Source organism: Desmodus rotundus, chromosome 6, assembly GCF_022682495.2.
Source record: "Desmodus rotundus isolate HL8 chromosome 6, HLdesRot8A.1, whole genome shotgun sequence".
Lineage (NCBI taxonomy): Eukaryota > Metazoa > Chordata > Mammalia > Chiroptera > Phyllostomidae > Desmodus > Desmodus rotundus.
In genome coordinates, this window is record NC_071392.1 from 81,186,886 (window position 1) to 81,208,264 (window position 21,379).

Consider the following 21,379-nt stretch of genomic DNA (forward strand, 5'->3'; position numbering starts at 1 on the left):
ATTAAAATATTCAAGGGGGTGTGAGTGAAAGGTGGTACGAATGAAGTAAGGTAGGTGGTGAGGTGGTGGTCATTGAGGCTGGATGGTGGATAACTGGGGGTTCAATGTGCTGTTCTTTCTCTCTACATGTGTATATATCTGAAAATTTACTTAGACTTCAAGTCAGTAAGAAATAGCAGCTTTTGCCCTGGCTGGTGTGGCTCAGTGGATTGAGTGCTGGCCTGCGAACCAAAGGGTCGTCAGTTGGACTCCCAGTCAGGGCACATGCCTGGGTTGTGGGCCAGGTCTCTGGTAGGGGGCTTGAGAGAGGCAACTGATCGATGTATCTATTGCACATTGATGTTTTCCTCCCTCTCTTTCTTCCTCCCTTCCCCTCTCTCTAAAGATAAATAAATAAAATCTTAAGAAAAAACCCAGCTATTTGATTTATCTTCCAATTATTTTGATTGTTTTCAGTTTCTCAATCTACTTGTTCAATTTTTAAATGTTTTAAAATAATTTAACATGTGCTTCATTGTAACTGAGCAAATGATGGCTCTGTGCCTCCATTTCCTCGGTGGTAAAATGGAGATAACAGTAGGACTTCCTTGATGGGTCAGTGGGAATATTAAATAACAGTGAACACGTAAATACCTTAGATGAGGGAATGCCAGCTCTTACATTAAGTGGTTACCTATTTAATCCTACATATGTAGATACAGATTTTTAAAATCAATTTTGTTTCTTCCGTTTTATCTTTTTAACTGACAAAATAAAGTCAGGGTTATTTATTGTAGTAAACTGATTGAGAGGTGATAATTTTTGGAGTGTCTTTTAAGCACTGTGATTTTAACATATATGCGTGTGATGTTATCTTCATAATACTAAAGTCTATGGATAGATAATGTTCGAATTGTGACAGTTTGGTGTGGGATTAAAAAGGGTGAGCATTATCATTCTAGTGCAACGGGAGAGGAGACAGACTTCTTGTTTTATTTTTGGCTTAAGGTAACGCCCATTTATTATCCCATCGTTCCTGTGGTTCAGTAGTCTAGGGAAGGTGTAGCTCAGCTGGGTTCTCCGCTTAGAGAATCACAAGGTCAAAGTCTAGGTGTGGTCTGGGGCTGCAGTTCTCACTTGCAATTTGGGTCCCTTTCTAAGCTCCTTGGTTGTTGGCAGAATTCATTTCCTTCTCACACCTTCCACACGGCCCCACCCACCTTCCAGCCAGCATTAGCGCCTTGGCTCCTGCTCATGCCGTGGATCTCTCCCACGTCCCCCTGCCATCTCCCTCCCTGGCTTCTCTGTTCCTCCAGGCAGTAGCTTCTGTGACGTTCTGTGGACACCGTTTGGACTTGCTCTGGGCCTTTTGGCCAGGACTTGGTGTCTTTTTTTTAAATTTAATCTTCACTGTATTTTTTCCCTGTTACCATGTAGTCTCCTTATTCCCACCTCCCCCCCAGGAATCACCACACTGTTGGGCATGTCCATGAGTCCTTTTCCTATTTGCTCCACCCCTTCACCCACTCCCCTCCCCTCTCCCCACTAGCTGTCATCCTTCTCTGAAGGAAATTGGGGGCCGACTTAATAGCAAGGGATTTTGCTTGTAGGATATTATTACTATTATATTACTGGGGTAAATGTAAATAAGCAAATATATTTACATTTGGCAAAAACAACATGAATAAAAAGTCATGACAAATGAAACAGCATTTAATCCAGGGAAAATGTATAGTGGACCACAAAGGAGAATCTTCTGTGTTTTTGGTAACTTAAAAGTATAAGAATTATGATTATAAAGTACTTAATTTAATATATTGCTAACTACAGCAAATAAGTACTTCCATTTTTTTCTACTTTGAAGCTATTTTTCTTACAGACTTTCAATACTTATGTAGAAAAGTTTCCCTCGCAGTAGGGCTTCAGCTGACCCCACACACTCACAGAGGGCACAGACTCAGGCGTGCACGGCCGCCCTGGGTGATGGCTGTTGGATCAGGTTCTCTCTGACCATCCCTCTCCCTGACACCTCAGTGATGCGGTCTGCCTCTGTGGGTGTCCCGCCTCGCTGTTCACCATCATCAATTGCCGACTATTGCTCTATGTTTGTAATAATGCCTTAGACTTTAAGTTGCTCCACATAAGACCCAATTGCATTCATGCTCCTTTGCACGGGAGATCTTTGAAGCCCGTCTTTGAGACCTGTTCTGACCCCATAAGGGCTCTTCTTAGATGTCTCCTGCTGGGTTCTCCCTGGTAAGCTTTTAGCCTGGTTATGGTTTAACTTGTTGCTCTCTCGGAGCTACTGTCTTCCTCTTAGCTGCTCACTGCACAGCCATCTTGGTGAACTGCAGTCATCACCGGAGGATATTCCACCCCCAGAATGTCCTCCGAATGCAGAACTCATGCATTTGTTGAGACCAGATGGCTACAAAACGCAGTTTGTCTGCTGTGGTCAGCAATGGCTGCACACAGGAGCCTGCTCCCTGTGAATGAGGCCTGAATCGAGGAAGGGAGCCCCAGGCCTCTCAAAGACTCCTTCCTGGAATAGAGTTTCTGCAACCCAGAGCGGAGAAGGGTGAGAGATGCTGGTGGCTTGCCCCTGCTAAGGCGATGCTGTAGTCCTTGTTTGAGATCTGGAGGGAGCCCCATGTCCTTACGTGCTCTTGCCCAGAGTGGACCTCCCGCAACGCTGAGCTGGGAGGAGAGAGAGCAGGAGGGGGTCATGGCTGAAAATTCATAGACTTTTGCTTTTCTTACCAAAATATAGTACATTTTCTTGAATAAATGTTTCTTCATTTGCTCTGTGCTCTTAGGACAATTTCTGGAGATCTTGAGTAGTTGTTATTTTTCAAAAATGTTCACCAGTCGTTTCATTGTGGAGAGTCCATGAAGCGCTTCACACTGCCCTTTCAGAAGACACCTCTCTCTGTCCTCGCTTTGCCTCATTGCGTGTGTTATCTGTGCCTGTGCTGACATCCACATAGCCAATTATTCAAGTATATTCTGCCTTATTCTTAGTAGTTGTTCCGCCTTGCTTGCACATTGTCACAGGTACCAGAATAACCATCAAGTCTTATGGCTTGTCTTATAGTAGGAGCTTACTTATAATATGTAAATAAAATAATTACCAGTTCTGGGACCCATGCTAAGCCTTTTGAATATGATATTTCATTGAATCCTATAACAGAGTATGAAGTAGAAATTATGATCTTGATTTTATACCAAAGAAACTTACGTATGAGAACTTAAATAATGTCTCAGGACTGAGACCAGATCCACCTTTCTCCAGAGTAGGTAACGCCTCTTCTCTGTTGCCTGAACAGGATCTGATTATAAACAAACAGGATGTTTTTCTTGGAGTTGTCTAGTTCAAGAGTCGTACAGTAAACATAGATATTCTCCATCACACTGAGGCACACCATGGAGGATACTGAAAAATGTGTTCTCTCTCTTCTGCCTGTCTCGGTCTCTCTCATTCTTGCCCTCGCTCTTTCTCTCTCTGTGTGCACCACCTTGCCCCTCATGCACTCTCTCTCTGCTTTGCTGATACATTGCTCTTTTATTAGCCAAAAACATGAATCTTTGAATAGCTAATACATTTTAACAACCGGCTATGCAACACTGGAAAATTACACAATCTTGGGTTCTTATATAAGGCTTATTCAGGTTCTTGGTGCCAACAATTTAAAGACTGTGATTCTGTCCAACTTTCAGAAAATATCTCTGCTATATTTTAAGACACAGGATTTTATTACGGGTCACTTACTAAAGATTTAGATTGTTATAGCCTTTCGCTCAGTTCACAGAGCTAATACTCATCTACAACATCATTTCAACACCTATACAGGGCTGACAACAGTCCAAATAAGATGCAGAAAAATGCCTGTACCAAATACCAAAGCCATGTTAGCAGTTCCAGTGTAATTTCGGCCAAAGATTTCAGGTTTGTTTGTTTATTTTTAAGATACCAGAGAAAGGCAATGATGTCACTTGAGGGTTTTTTCCTCCTATTTTGGCAAGTCTGCAGCAATATGCTATTCCCCAAAATGTTTCCTTGGAGCTCAGTTCATCTTTAAAAATTTTCAGATACTAGAAAGAAAAAAAAATCCATAGGAAAAGAGTAGTGCATTCGTAGGCTCTCCTCAGAAGGCAGTTTAACTAAGCAAGTGTGTTGTAGGGAGGGCAATAGAGAATACCAAACATCTATTTTCTGGGGTTTCATTCTCAAGAGCCATACCCTTTCTCTTCAATGTGCTCACTGTTTCTCTACAGCAGTCACAGCCAGCATGGAATGGCTCTACGAAGTGTTACATAAAGGCACTGGAAAGACTGAGAGACCCATAACTGCGTCCTTTAGAGCAGAGTGTTAAAGTAGATCCTGGCCAAGAAGCGATAGAACGTTAGCTGAGTTGTTGAAGAAGGGTCGAGGCAGGTCACTGAACTAATAACCAAGATGATTGATAAATTAACTTTTTTCTTGTTGGGGAGAAATTATCACAGCATTGAAAAGAAGACATGGAGAAAGTGGTATCTACTTTCTGTCTTGGAAAAATCAAGAAATAGAGAAGATAAAGAGAGACAGAAAGTATCAGATTAATTCCTCTTGCATAACAGAACAAGCTAATTAAGTGATGACGAAAACTCATAAGAGGCTCTGACTTTAGTGACTTTCAATTAAGCTAGGAGCTGAAGTGTGGTAGGACTTCTAAAACACAACCTGCACGTGGTATATGTTTTCCCAGAGCCTCCGATGGGAGAAAGTCGATGTTTCACTAGAAAGAAAACCAAAGTTCACTTAAGAGATGATGTATAAGCAACAGCAAGATGATTCAGGATCATATCAAAGGTATCAGTTTATATTTACATTTTATGCTTCTTCCCATCTTTCTCTAAGTGACATTCTTAAAAAGTATTCTTAAAGGTTATTACAAATGTCTAATAAAAATGTTTATGCTCTTACTTAACAGGAAAATACATTTATAGGAAAAACCCCATCAGGAGTGGTATTGTTTTATTGTTACTCATGTTTCCAGTGGTGTGTGCCTAAGGAAAACCCCTAGAGCAGGGAGATTCCTCCAGAGCTGCAGGCACAGTCCTCAGGGGGAAATGACCAGCATCTGTGGGGTTGGTCCTACCATTCCAAATGTGCTAAGTGACCGTGAACATCAAAATCCCCTTTCAAAGAGACCATCTTTTCTCACTATTCTTTGGAAGAAGAGAGAGATAACAAGAACCTATTCTTTTAAACACAATCCAATTTCCAGAAATGCAGCGTGTCTGAAATCAGTGCCGTGGCAAGGATGAGGCTCATCTGCCTGAAAAGCACAAGCAAGCACAGCTGTTCCCCTCAGGTGCATTGTCAGACTTTCGGATTTTCAAAGAACCAACAGAGCTAAGATACACGTAACCCTTTGCACAACAGCCCGTCTCAGTGGTTAAGCCCACTGCACAGTCCCTCTCTCCTGCTAGGCAATTCGACTGCTCCTGAGCTTTTCAAAGCAGTGATACAGATCGTCCTGATTGCACAAGGCTCAAAGGGAAATGCTTCTGAAAGAGGCTAAAATACAAGATCTCTTACAAAGTCACGGTACAGCCCCAAACCCAGCCTCCTGCGGCGAGTGGAAGAAAAGGAAACAGGATAGACAATTCAACAAAACGGTAGAGTCGATTCAACAAATATTTCGGCCGTCTCCTGCTTAGAAAAGCTGGGTCTGTTTTCAGCATATTGTCATCTGCGCTTTGCCTGCTTTATCTCATCGAGGCTTTATAATAAACCTGCAAGGATGGGATGCGTTGACGTCTAAGGGAAGGCATGCAAAGCCTGTCTCTGCTCCTTTTTGATCCTCTCTTCGGTCCTTCCCTGAAGATGAGCTGAGACGAAGGTCAAGTCATCTCATCTCAAGAAGGAAGTGCCCAGATTTGGACCAGTTGAATTTTAGGCTGTGTGCTGGGCCTCAGCCCTCATGCATAAGAATTTGCACACGGTAAGGAAACAGTCACAGCTACTAATGCCCTCTGGGCCAGGGGCTTGAGCTGGCTGACTCTATTCTAAGCTTTGGGACAAATGGCCTTATCTCCCTTATTCTTTTTCTTTTGTCGCTAGTAGGTATATGTGTGTATGTATGTATGTATTTTCATCATTGAAGACAAATTTGAATTGAGATGCTATTTGGACTTCGCATAGATATAAGTGAAATAGATCTGACCTGCTTTTGTTTGAGGTCAAAAAGGAAACAGCACACTTTCCAGCCTATGTCACCGTCACCGGGTTCTGCCCTGGAGTCTGGGCTCAGAAGCCCACGTGGCCCTGCGCTGCCTTGAAGGACTTTGTGGGCAAAGGCGGCTGCGTTAAGGGAGGGTTTGAGCTCATGGGTCTGGTTAAATTCATGATGTTACGTTCATCACAACACAGCTCACACATCCTCAACAGTATTGCTAATACAATTTTACACATGAAGAAACTCGACAGCAGGGAGTTTTAATAATTTGCCTCAACTCAGAGAGCGTTAATACCCGGCAGAGACAGGCGTTGAACCCAGACTCCTGACTCCAAAGCCTTCGCCCTCTTTTTAAAAAGTCACATTCATTGAGGTAAACTTGACATATCATAAAATCCACACCTTTTAGATATGCAATGCTGTGAGTTTTTTAAAAAATTACTTCTTCCATTTTGCTCGGGGTGAAAGTCACATGACATAAAATGAACCATTTCAATTCAGAGGCATTTAGTGCATTCATCATGCCGTGCCATGTGGCCACCAGCGCGATCGAGTTCTCAACTATTTTCAACTCTGTGAACTTTGGCAAACTCATGCAAAAAAAAAAAAGATATTCTACAACATGCAACAGCATGGATGGACCTTGAAGACATTATGCTAAGCGAAATAAGCCACTCACAGAATGACAGATACTGCCCGATGCTACCTGTACGAAGTATCTATGAGGGTCAAAGTCACTCAATCAAAGGGTGGCATTATGGTTGCCAGCGGCTGCAGGGACGGGACATGGGTGTAAGGTTTCAGCTGAGCCAGAGGAATGAGCTCTGGGGATGTGCTGTGCGACAGGGCACCTGTCGTCACAGATGATGTATTGTGCCCAAAGCCTAGATTCTTAATGATTGCTCTAAACTAGAATCATTTTAAAGTACTCACAATACAGACCGTGTATAGACACCAAGTAAAGGGGACAGTGGTCAGTTCTAAAGGAATTAAAATGGAGCAGCTGTCACAGTAGACAATGAGTCTTCATTAAGGAGGTCCTGATCCATAATGAAGCCTAAACACTGGAAAACAGGAAAAATTATGCAAGAAACAACAATGCAAAAGGAGAAAGTCAGTCTAATTCAATACAACATGCTCTTAGTGGACCCATTGATGGTGGTGCCCAGATAGGGTTCCCAACAAAATAAAGGTGACCAGAAGGTAGAGTCACACCCCACCTCCACTCCAAATGTCCCTTCCTTCTGTCCCACTACTGACCCCCCCCATTTGAAGAGCTGAATGTTTATTTTTGTTTGTACCTCCAACCAATAAAATGAAAACACATGGTATGCCATGTTCAAATATACTTACAAAAACACTGAAAAAGAATATTAACATTTGGAGCCCTGGCTGGTGTGGATCAGTGGATTGAGTGCCAGCCTATGAACCAAAGGGTCACTGGTTCGAATCCCAGTCTAGGGCACATGCCTGGGTTGCAGGCCAGGTCCCCAGTAGGGGGCATGTGAGAGGCAACCACACAATGAGGCTTCTCTCCCTCTCTTTCTCCTTCCCCTCTCTCTGAAAAGAAAGAAAGAAAGAAATTCTTAAAAAAAAATTAACATGTAGAAAATTCTGACATTGTATTTGATCTGCCAGAATTACCACTTCAGTTACAAGGAATGGTCCCCAAATCAAGATTCTCTCTTCTCAATTTGTTTAACACAATGAGTGGTCATTCCGAATATTTGATTTTTAAATGAAGGTGTTAATAAACCAAGTAAAGGAAGATCTAAATGATGTGAATTATATAGAAGTTATAAAGTCACATATGAATTTGAAGATATATACTAGAAGATAATGTAGTTTTATATTTGATAGAAATTTATCAAAACTAAATAGTATTATCTTAAGATGGACCATTCTAAAATATTTTTTGTGTTTTTTTCTTAGGTAAATATCTCCGACGGCCTCTGGCAGGCATTAGCTTGAATTTTACAACGCTTTTTTGTTTAACATTTCTTTGTTGTGTTTCTCACATAGAGTAAGTTATCTTTGTATTCTGAGCACTAAACATCATTAGGAAGTAAATTCAGAGACAGAGATCTTGTCTGAGAATGGAGAATAAAATACTTCAACTGTATTTTCAGAGCTGGAGGTATTCTCCTATGAAGAATTTATTGGCTGACTTTTTATTTTTAAAGAAGCTTCTATCACAGTCAATGTCTGTCTTCAGGAAATTTCCCATAGTGCTTCATGCCTACACACAAAATTTTTCTTTGTCAGGATAGCTTGTCTGTGTTGGTGGAGAAAAACCTGGTGACGATGCCAATGGTGATAATAATAATAATAGTTATATTTCAGAAACAATTGAGTAAAATTCAGCTTTTGGTTTGCCATTTGATTTAAGATGATATATGTGTCTTTGTGGAAGGCAGAAGGTTCTGAACTTGAAATACAGCTTATTTGTACTGTTGTGTGACTACTCTAATTAAGAAAAGTGTGGACCTGGCTGGTGTGGCTCAGTGGATTGAGTGCAGGCCTGAGAACCAAAGGGTCGCTGGTTTGATTCCCAGTCAGGGAACATGCCTGGGTTGTGGGCCAGGTCCCCAGTAGGAGATGCGTGAGAGGCAACCACACATTGATGTTTCTCTCCCTCTCTTTCTGCCTCCCTCCTCTCTCTAAAAACAAATAAATAAAGTCTTTAAAAAAAAGTGTAGAACTGTCATTCTACCTCCTCCAAGGCTGAACAGTGGTCGCCTCTTATCTGTGGTTTTACTTCCCACAGTCACAGTTACCTGAGGTCAAACCTGGTCCAAAAATACTAAATGGAAAAGTCCAAAAATAAATGATTCTTGAGTTTTAAATTGCGAGCCGTTCTGAGCAGTGTGATGAAATCGCTTGCTATCCTGCTCTGTTCTTCCTGGGATGTGGATCACCCCTGTGTCCAGCATCTCCACGCTGTGCGTGCTCCCTGCCTGTTAGGCACTTAGTAGCCCTCCTGGATATCAGGCTGATATGTGGGTATCGGTGCATGTTTGGGTAACCCTTATTTTACTTACTAGTGGCCAAAATCACAAAAGTAGTGATGTTGGCAATGCAGATATGCCGAAGAGAAGCTGAAAAGTATATGTATATACAGGAAAAATGCAGTATTTATAGAAGTCAGTACTATCCATGGTTTCAAGCATCCACTGGGGGTCTTGGAACATGCTCCCTGCCCCAGATAAGGGGGAACTGCTATATTTGACGTGTTCACAACTGTTTGTAGGCAGAGGGTGAGGAGAGTACATACATTTTTAAGCTGATCAGTTTGAATTTTTTCAAGAAGAGAATGCTCCTTTTTTCAGATGAAGCCTCAAAATAACCAAATTATATATGAAACCTATCAAAAAGCATCTATTTTGAGCAGCGGGGGGCTGAGGTCCAGATTCCTGCCCACTCAAGGGTCTCATGGTGGGACTGGAACCCGAAGCCACTCACGGAACTCTAAGGCCTGCCTGAGAACAGTTTGAAATCCTGCTTTTAATCACATGTGAGGCTTGTGTGAAACCGGGGGATTTCAAAAATGTCTTCTTAAAGTGGAGGAAGTGAAAAGGAAAAAAATATTCCAGGCAGGAAATGAACATAAAAATGTTGTCTTTTAAAAAGCTTATTTGGAAAATCTACTTGGAATTCACTGTATTTGATGCCGTTAAAATGACATATAGGTTCCCAGCTCGGTCTTCCTAATACTCAAATGCCCACTGAAGCAATAATGTGGCAGGAATGAATCTATTAAGACCCTTACGGCCATCTGAGACTTTAAACTACCCATCCTGCCTCTTAGTTTTATGATCATTTTGGTTCGTGATGATTCTTAAATCTTTCAGTCCTTGAGTCCAGAAACCCCCTTTGACAACATCATCAGCTAAAAAAATAATCTGGTAGAGAATATGAAGAGAATTAAAGTTCCACGATGACATATTCCTGATTTGGAGAGGCACCGTCGATTGAAAATAGCTGCTCCCATGGTCGGACCACTGGTCCCAAGTTTTGGTTCAGAAAATGTCGTATCCATAAGTATGTGAAGTTTTTGGGTGAATAACATATATTTATATCTATCTATCTAATCTTAAAGTCCTTATTTTATAGACATGTATGATGAAATGTGTACAAGTGAAATGTGATTTTCTGTAGTTCAATTTATGGAACAAGCATAAAATGAGTATTAAAATGCAGCTGATTAAATAGCATATATAGAACATTACACTTTACAGAGGCATATATTGCTTTTCATAGTTCACAGTGTTTTAAAAAATTAATCCCACTGAAAATCTTAATCCCTTAGAGATTATGTCTAAGCATTTATTTTGTGAATATAAGCAAAATGAAGTAGAAATTAATAATAATAGCAATAACAACAGAAAACTCTTAAATAGTGGCTGGATCGGGGAAAAATAAAACTGTAAAATATAGCTCTTTAATTATAATATACAATATGTTGAATTAACATCTTTAATAAAATACAATTAAGTTAGCTCATTCATTTGGAGAAACAACATTAGTGTCAATATTTATAATAAATAATGCATCATATTTAGAAATTATGGGCTTTAACATTTTTAATCAAAATTTGGATTGGAGAAGAAATTACGAAATTAATAGTGGAGAGCCATTTTGGGTTAAAGAGCACTTAGAGGGAAAGGGTGCCTTTGAAATGTGTGTTTAGAAAAATACTTCACTTTGTCCCGTTAAATTTTATTCAGGGAACATTTTCCTCTCTCACTGAATTAAGATTTGACAATTGTGTCACTTTGCTGTTCCCTCTCGGTGCAATGCAGGAAGGTCACAGTGTGTAAAAAACACAGTGTTTTGTAAGGGAGAACCAGCAGTTCTGACAGAGGAGATGGTTGTTTTTTTGTTTTGTTTTCTTTATTTTCATTACCTCCTTCTCTACTTGCCAGGGTAATGGTGGAACAGAGTTCATAGCTGACGGATAGTTTGTAAAATATCTTCACACCCTCTGGGGTGGCAGATATGTTCAGCTTGCTCTGCTTTCGTGCATGTTCCCTTACGGGACGCTTCTGATTGCAACTCCTGGGAAATGGCATCTTCTGCTTCTTCAGCAGCTGCACCTCTTCAGTCCGTGGCTTTTCTGCGATCCACTGCAGACAGACAGTCTCTGTCATTTTCTAATTATTCCCCAGTGGTTCTCCTGGACAAGAGCTAAATGGCTCCAGTTCAGCTATAAGTACTGCCACAGTCCCCACAGCCAGTCCCCACATCCAGTCCCCAGGATTCTCACTATTGTGCCCCATTGTCATTGGGGGGTTTCTTCCCACACACAGCTTCTCTGCTACTTCGGTCCTCTCTGACAAGCCTTTCATCGGATCAATTCCCAACTTTGCATCAGACGTCTGTCCACTAGGCTCCCCACGTTCCACGGGGAAATATCCGTGTCTTCAGGGGTTTCAGGCCATTGGAGGGGACGCAGGCACACAACTCACTCACGGGGTGGTTTGAATCATGGCACAACTTGCTTTAAAACGAATGCGTACCACAAAATCCATTCTCTGCCAAGTCATCCTTGTCATAGGTTAATTTTGAAACTAGTTCTTGAGTTGTTTGATGAAAATGTTTACGTGTTAGTCATGTGCTGGAGTTTTGATTCACATCTAGGCACTCTGGTTTAAGAGCCAAGTTCTCTAACCACTGATCCGTACTGTGAATCATTATGAAATGCTGCCTAATAACACCTTTCCTTAAATGGTCTGTGTATCTGAGTACCAATTAGAGTTTAAGCATCCAGAGAGTGGGGACTGTATTTTTTTGTCTGTATTATTTATGTCTCTCCATAGGAAAAAATACTTTCAACAGAAATGGCGTTCAGGTGCTTTCAATTAACATGGCTGTTCTGATGGGACAGAGCCGCTCCACCCCCTCTCCTACAAACACTTAAAACTCTGGATAAAATAAGATAGATTTTATTGTAATGTAAGTGAATATACATGTTCAAAATGTTAATGGAAAATGTATCCATGTTTTGAAATAAAGAAGAAAAAGAAAGTTACAGAGGTGAGGGAGCTTAGGCACAGACTCTCAATAAAGCATCACAAAAGCCTTAGGATCTCAGAACAGGCTTCGAACACCTTCCACCAAGAAAAAGACATTTGGCCCAGAAGCAGAGGTGAAACTGATACATCACCATAAAGCCAGAATTCACGGAAGCCTGCCTTGTCCTAGAAATGAAAACTAGGTAAGTTCTGTCTACCAGCTAAGGAGAAACTTTCAATGAACTGGAATCACAGTTGGGGAGAGAGTTACCCACACGATGTAAGTTCTCAAAGAATCAAAGGAGAGCGTTGACTTTGATTAGCATAACTAGAATAATGTTTGAGACATATGTTAGTGAAATCATATGACATGAAATTAAACATTAAAGTAAACAGAGGGGAAAAGATAGTTAACCTTCAGCAGAATTACTATTACACTGACGATGTCATTGTACCAGAATTGTATCTTTGAATTCTGAGAGGAAATAACCTTTACCCTAGAATTATATACCCAGCTAAACTATCATACAATATTTCGGGTAAAATGAAGATAATTTTGAACAGTCAAAAATTGAGAGGCCAACATTCTCCAATTCTGGATAAAGGATTACAAAATGATACACTTACATAAGATTTGAACTCAAAAGAAAGAAGGGAGTTCAAGAAGCAAAATTGAAGAAAGAAATAAGTTTGTAAATATTTTTGATATTGATTTTGATACTATGTATAAATATTCACAAGATAATGCTTTTTTGTTTTTTAAATTTATATTATTGTTTCATACTGTCTTTGTCAACATAAAATTTATTTATTTTCTTATTTTTGTACCCAAGAATGAACACCTTTATTACATGAGCCTTTTGTTTTTTTAACATGAGATTTAAGAAAGGAGGGAAGAAGATTTATTTGCCTTTCCGGATCTTAATTTTCCTCGGGTAGAACTTCTACTCCTTGCCTTTTGCACATAGCCATCTGCTTGGCCACACTGGCCTGGTCCTTACTAGGGTCTTGGTTCAGGCCAGTTCGTTGTTGGATGCATTGTAGATGACACCAATAATCCTTGTTTTGTGTGTACAACACTCTGAACCCTGGGAGAAGTTGCCCATGTCCAGCCTCAAGGCTCGGCACTTCTTGTTGCCTCTTTGCACATGAACTGTGTGTGTGTGGTGGGGGCCACTCTTACTGCTGGCAGCAGGGCTCCCCAGCTCCTATTTTTGCTTCTTGTGGTAGGACTTCCTCCTGCCCCCGGTCTTGCTGTGCTCGTGCCAGTTGTCCCAAGAGAGGCCCATTGCTTGGCGCCGGCTGGAAAGAGAGAGCTATTTATTTTCACACAACATTAGTTTTTAATCAGTTTGTCTCTACTAAGCAAGAAAAGAAAATAATGCAATACATATAAGCAATATCAACTCAATGCGTAATATTTTTCTTGTAATTTAAACTACCTGGAGCAAAACGTGGCTAAATTTTAAAACTTGTTGAAATCTGAATGGTAGGTATACCTGGTATACAAGTGTTGTTATGTTGTTCTGTAACTTATTCATTTTAAAAGAAAAAGAAAAACACAAATGAGTTATACATCCAAAGAATAGAGGAGGGAAAGGGGAAAATGGTCACCTGCAGTGGAGAAACCTAACAGACACCATCTGGTCAGAGTGATGAAGTTTAACATCGTCAGTGGTCAGTGATGCCTTGTAGATATCACACCCCCCGCCCCCCGATTTGATGTAACAAGATTACGTGTACACAGTTTCTTCAAAAACCCATAACCTCGGTCTAATTAGGAGGCAAATATTAGATGAAACCTAGGTGAGGGGCATTCTATGGGGCCCCTGGCCAGCACTCCTCAAGACTGACCAGCTCACGAGAAACAAGTGAAAGCCCAGAAACTGTCGTAGACCAGGGATTGAGGAGATATGACAACTCAAAGCAATATGACACCTTAAATTCAATCCTGGAAAAGAAAGAGAACACTAATGGAAAAAGTGATGAAACTCAAACAGTCTGAAGTTTTTACTTAATGAGGTGCCAGTGTCAATGTCTTAGTTCTGACAAAAGCAACCAAAAAAATTTTTTAGGTGTTAACAACGAGGGAACAGGATAAAAATTATATGGGAACTTTCCAACCTGAAACTAATCCAAAAAATGTTTGTTCAAAAAATTGTGTGTACCAAAGAATTAAAAAATAAATTATTTTAAACATAGGTGAACGACATCCCTTTGTCATAAACTGAATGGACATTATTTTCTACCTGAAGCAAACACAATACATTGAAAAGGAAGATGCTGTCTCATTTTGCCTGAGAACACGTTAGCTAGTTAGTGTGAAATACTTAAATAATGAATCCTCAGAAAACTGCAGTCACTGGCTTTCACAGAATAACACCAAGATTCCATGGTTCAGCTTCATGGGAATATCATTTAAGGTTGGATTCAGTTAGGAGATTACTTTTTCTTCCAACAAGTTAGAGGATATTCAACTGCTTCCACTGGCACTGTGCTGGGCAGATCCCAGAGAGCATTCAGACACACAAAAGGCCCACGAACGCTGATAGGGCAGAGCTCCACCACACTACGTGAACAGATGCCTTTTCTAGATTAAAGCAGGCAGCTGGCGTTCCACAGAGTATGCTGGGAAAGAACAATCTTCTTAGCAGTCTTGTAGAAAACCGTATTTAAAATCTGAACTGTGAATAACTGTTGATACAGAGACTAAGAATTTTGATAAAGGGAAGTGCTTACTCCTCACAAACTTGCCAGGTTTGTGGGACATAAGGAAGGAAATTTGCAAACCCTTGGTGACAAAGCAGAAGAGAACAGGGAAGGTTACATTAGTGATCTCACTCTTAGGTTTTCACCTGCTTCTTAGAAAAAATTAGATTCAACCCTGGCTGGTGTAGTTCAGTGGATTGAACATCAGCCTGTGAACCAAAACATTGCCGGTTCGATTCCTGGTCAGAGCTCATGCCTGTGTTGTGAGCCAGGTCCCCAGTTGGGTGTGTGCAAGAGGCAACCAGTCAATGTTTCTCTCCCTCTCTTTCTCCCTCCCTCCCCTCTCTGTAAAAATAAATAAAATCTTTAAAAAAAAGAAAAAATTAGATTCAAAACAAGGACCTAAATTTGAATATGTGTATGAATATTTGTGTAAGCTTTATGTCATTCTCATTCAGTTGTCTTTTTAAAATTGTTAGTTGAGTAGTATCTTCAAGTATAAGTATCAATAGATAATTTTTTCCAATGACATATCCCAGCACCTAGAACAGTGATGGTACAAAATAGCTGCGAAGTAAGTATTTGTTGAATGACTAAATGAACAGGTGCCAACAGCCACTGATGTCTCTCAGCGGTGGCAGGGAGTCTGCGGGTCAGTGGGGAGGGAGATATGTCTGCTAGCCAATTGCTGTTGGTTGCGCTCTTGATTAGCCCCCCTCGCTGGTGCCACTAGTCTCTCCTGGTGCTGTCAGCAGAGCTCCTGTATCATCCAGGGAAGAAGGACCCACCTGGGCCACTGTCTTGGCTCACATTTCTGTAGCAAAATACCATACACTGAGTGGCGTAAGTAACAGACTTACAGTTCTGGAGGCTGTGAGTGTGAGATCAGCGTGTTGGCCTGGGTGGGTTCTGGTGTGAGTCTTCTTTCAGCTGCCTGCCCTCTCGCTGTGTGCTCTCATGCTCTTTCCTCTGAGTGTGCACAGAGAGAGAGAGAGAGAGACCTCTTTCCCTTCCTCTTCTTCTTAGAAAGGCACTAATCCCATCCTGAGGCTCCCACCGTCATGGCTCATCCCAGCCTAATTATCTCCCAAAGATTCCATTTCCAACTACCATCACACTGGGGGGAAGTTCTTCAGCATACGTATTTTGGGAGGACATAGACATTCAGCCCATAACAGTCACCTTCTGTTGTCAGCTTGAAGGTCCTATAGGTGCAGGGTCTGTGCCAGCGTCTCTGGTTGGGTGGGAAGTCCCAAGAAGCCCTTGATAATGTGTTGTTCCTTAGTCCCAGGTCCTCAGCCAGTTTGCTTTTGTCTTCCATTTTTCAGGGTTCTCCTTGAATTGCCCCTTGTATTTTTTTATGGTTTTTGGGGGGGATTATATTTAATGAAACAGAGTAGGGAGAAATCATGCTATGCTATCTCGTTTCCACCAGAAATCGCATCTAATTTTGAAGCCCATGAAGTTCAGCTAAATCCCGCCTCCTTACGGTCGTGAGTTTCCCATGAACATTTGCCAACTTTGGGTCTTGATCTTCCTATTGTGATTCAGCTAGTGCTGAAACCAACTACCACCATCTAGAGACTTGTTCAGCTGCCTGTTATCTGGTTATAAAACCTGCTTATTAGCTCTACTCTGAAACTATTTGATTACTGTGAGAATGGACCCACTATGTCGGAGAACAAGAAGTGGAAAATCGCTTTTAAAAGTCCATTTTGGTCACTTCCATCTTACGCATAGTCATAGAAATTGAGTTGTCTCAGTGTAGGATTTTCCCTCTTTTTTGTTGGCAGGACTGAGTCTCTTAATTCTGTTTTCATTTTGTTCAGTAAATTAAGTCATCATAAAAATGTTTTAACTGAGCTTATTATGCTTGAAAAAGAGTGATGAAAACTATTTTGACTTATTACTTTCTGTATGGTTAGGATAATCAAACATTCAGCAAGGAAGAATAAAAGCACCGTAGGTGGTATAAATGAGCATGTAAAAGAGCTTCCAAAAAATCTCTTCCAAATACAGAACACTTCCCGCTCCCTCCCCTCCCTTCTCCCCACTCCACCCACATCCTCTCCCTACTTTTAGACTGTTCCTAAAGCAGGAAGTAAAAGTTGTGAGTGGGAAGGGTTGGGGAGTGTGTATGTGTAACCAACAAGGGAATTTATCTCTTGATGAATCAGAATGATTGTACTATAATCACACGTTCCCACCTACAGTCCCGAACTCCTGTGTCAGCATTCAGCTGCCTTTGCAACGGGCAAGTGGCTCCTTCTGTTTCCTTCTCCAGCTTTCCGAACAAAATGATCTAATCAGAAAATTTGAGCTCTGAGGAGCCCTGAGACCACCAAATTCCAGCCTCTCATTTATAGAAGAGAACTTGAGGGTCTAGGTAAGGACGTGATGAGAATCATTCATGTTCACGCCCTTGTGAGAGATGGGGGTAGGGTGAGAACCGATGGCTTTCAGGCCAGCCCTGTTTTTATGACACCAGGTTGTCTCATGTCAGGAATGGCCACTAGGAGCTGTCGCGCTTTAATGCCTGATGTTTGGTAAGTCCAGGAGTACGTAAGAGGCTCTCTCACTGCTGCTTAGGACTATAAAAATGTCATGAAAACAAAGGAACTGTAGTGACAATTTACAAATTGAAAGGTACAGTCAATATCCCTGTATTACTACATCTATTTTTATCTTTTCTTTCCATTGCTTATACAAGAATAGAAGCATTATGAGGATTCGAGGGATGTTTTTGTCTTAGTATCGAAACTCTTTCTATTGGAATAGGACAGAGTGGCTTATGGCTCAGGAACTTAAGGGAAGAGAGGAGACGACAGTCAGACCAAGGAGCAGCAGGTTCTCATTTACTTCCGTGTGCCCAGCTCGGAGACAAGACCCACCGTGCGGGAAACACTCAGTAAATATTCGTTTTGATGAATCTTTGAATGAACATTTCCTACAATCAAGTTATGTTGTATTCCAGGCTTTATATAGTGGAACAGAGCAATTGGTGCAGGTATTATCAGAGGGCTGCACAGAAGTTGGAAACTGGTTGCAAAGTCTGTTTGATCAACCGCAGGTAAGAGGAGAGTCAGACCAGATACCTGCGAAAGTGGGAATCCTACCTCTCAAGTCCCAGTGGGTGCCCAAGAAATGCACGGTATTGTTAATGCATCAATTACTTGAAAAGGAAAAACTATCTCCTATAAAGTTAGGGAGCAAAAAAAAATAGACAAGACCAAACACTTCTCTCCCATTTTTGTATGGATCTGGATATAATCCTGTCTGGATGAATAAAGCGTGATCATATTCAAGTGTAATTCAATTTATGTCAAATTAGGCAAGATTTGATTTCTGGCCGTCTGTGCGTCTGCAGACTGATGGCTGGAACATGTGAGGTGAGTGAGGAGCTTGTGCAGAAATAGAGGAAGCTTTTGAAGGGAGTATCAGAGAGCAAGGTGGCTTGAGGCAGGTTGGGAAAGTTTAGAAGTAGGTCTCTATGAGAGTGTTCCAAGTTTCAATAAAGGGACTTTTCTGAAGAAGAGAGAGAAAATCTGCAGAAAGAAAAATAAAATAACTTTAAGTCCTATCTGGTCATAAAACTAGGGAGGAGTTTGACAAGTTGTTGAAAAATTTAGCCGAGAATTCACTAAGATCATCGTAACCACTTTAGTCCATTACCTGAAAGATGCTTTTGTAGCAACGAGATTAGACATGTTGAGAATGGTGCTGAAGGGCAGAATTGGGGCTGTGGGGGAGGTGATGATGAGAAATACTTCTGTGAACATGAAGCCAAAGTTTCCAGTAACTAAAACTGTTCAAGTTTGTCATGGCGTCGCTTAGGAGCTACTCTTCTCTTATTGCAGGTAGCATCCTAATACAGGCTCGATCACCACTTTACGAAGACAGCGTAAGGGGAACCCAGGAATACAATAGGTTGACCACAGGTCCTTAATGAACTCCTACACACCCAAATCCAGCCAGCTCTGATGTTATGGTGTTCTCTAAAATCACTCTGGTCATAGCAAGCTTTAGGAATAGAAAAAGAACCTGGTAGGACCTTTAGACCTCCACTCCAGAAAGAGACGGATGCACCTTTAGGACTATGGACGTTTTGTAGACACCAATGTCCCACATTGACTTGACTCTGGTAATGTCTCAGATGCAGTGAATCAGTCTGTGTTCCCCGCGGTGAAGTTCCACCAAATGGTTCTTATGTATATAAACACCCACACAATTACACTTATGTGCTTATTGCTCACAGTGGAAAACATCAATGAGTTCCTCTCTAATGGATGTAACAAATACCTGTTTTATCAGTATTGTTCCTGGTAAGAAACAAAATTCATGCCAGATTAGTCAAATGAAGAGACTTTCATGAGGAGACTACTCACAGAACGGTGGGCGCTGTTAAGGTAACCAGTACGATTCGGAGACTCGCAGTAGCCAGAGGCTATTCCTGCTGCTAAGACTGAAGGAAACGCAGAGGAATCAATACTCCAGGAGCCAGTACCAGCTGGAGCAGTGGCAGAAGAGCTGCCCAGCTGCGCCTGGTGGGTCACGTTTCTGCCCAGCTGCATGAAGCAGGGGAGGAAGAAGAAGCATGCAGCTCTATCCTCCCGCTGTGCTATCTTTCAATGCCATTTTGTGGTCCCTTCCAGTTAGAATTGTCAGCAAAGGGAATCTAGCTAGTGTATGAGACAGAATGCATCTGGACGGCCAAAAGGAGAGCATCTAGTGAGTTTACAGTAGACAATGGGTGAAAACACTCCTTCATCATAGCACGTATTGTTAGACATCGATTACATCTGTGCTGTTTACTGGTTATTATCTGTACACTTTTATTTTAATTTTTTTTTGTAACTTCTGTTTTATAAGGTCTTCAAACACAGGTTTGAGGCTGTGGCTTATTTTATATCTAACAGACTGCTCGTTGCATAGAGGCTTACGCCTATTTTACTTTTCACTTCTTCCTAGATTGTCTTCCCTATTGCTTTTTCTAAGTAAGATTTTATTTTCCAGTTTTCCTCCTTATATATGTCACACAATGCTGCAAAATCTGTACTGTTTACATTAATGGCTTGTGGCAATGAGACTAGACATGTTGAGTGCTGTTTATCAAAAGCTTGTACTGTTTATATCAAAAACTTAATGATTGGCAAATATGACTCCTGAACAAATGATATAAAGCATTCATAGACAGTAGCTAAAATCTGTAATGCCAGCTGTTTAAATCAATGGAATCGTCGCTAGAACATTAGGTAGGTGTTAACAGACATGAGAAAGCCAGGGTCGTTTCAAGAACTGAACATTTATTTGAAAATGTATCAGATGTTATATCCTATGCCTTTGAAGTTCAGTTTTGTAAAACTGCATATTTGAATGAAATATAAATACCTATTCACATCTTTGGAAGTTTCTCTGACACCAATTTCTACAGATGCTTTATGTTTTGACCTACAAATGAATGTCTTAGGTGTTCTCTCTGCTTCCCTTTATCCACTGCCGCCACTCTCATTTCGCTCTCCTGTCTTCAGCTCTGCATTTATCACCTGATAACATCTCATAGGGTCTAGACTCATAGGGCTTCTCCAACACCGTCAACAGCTGTCATTTAAAATAAGATGGTTATTGCATACAGCCATACCACCCTGAACGTGTCCGATCTCGTCTAAAATAAGATGGTTATTGCAGATTGAAGAATGGAAAGTAGAACTTGTGCAGAGAATTAAAGAACATCATATATCAATAGATTGCCTCAACAGGTCAACCCATTAAAGGTTAGGAGATGGATTGCTCGAGACTTTATTTAGCTCCACGTTACACAGTAAATCTGGCAAGGACACACATTGAGTTTCATTTTAAAAAAACATTCTTCTTTAATGCTTCAAAGGAGCAGGTTTGGACTAATTGTTTGGGGAAAGAAATGATATATAGATGTAGACCTCGATACGGATCTCTAAACAAAATGGAAATGAAAATGATTTAATGTCCCTTGGCAAGAGCTGCAGAAAGAGAGAATTCAGGGAATTTTTGTGTAATATGTTAGCATCATTTTAAATCTGTAATGCTTGATAAGGCTGTGTATAAACTCGGGATATGCACAATATGGAAATAAGGTTAGAACTCACAGTAAAGGCGGCAGGAGATGTGGCAGGAAAGATCCCTTTAGAGAAAAACTGCTATATAAATGCCTAGAGGAAGGAAGCAAGAAACGATGGGTCCCATTTTAAGTCACCTGCCTAAGGTTCTAAGGGGAATTACAGTTGCCGGGCTACTTCCTCTTCGATGGCGCTGCTCTTGGACCTGACTTCTGTCACTTAGCGTGGGGGTTGTTACCGTTCTCCGGAGCTCTGCGGTCGCTGCAGAAGAGTAGTGTACAAAGTCAGAACTGGAGTCAGGGAAGGGGTCATGTTTACGCGGGCCGCTAGGGCTTCTATTACGTGTCCACGTCCTCTCCAACCC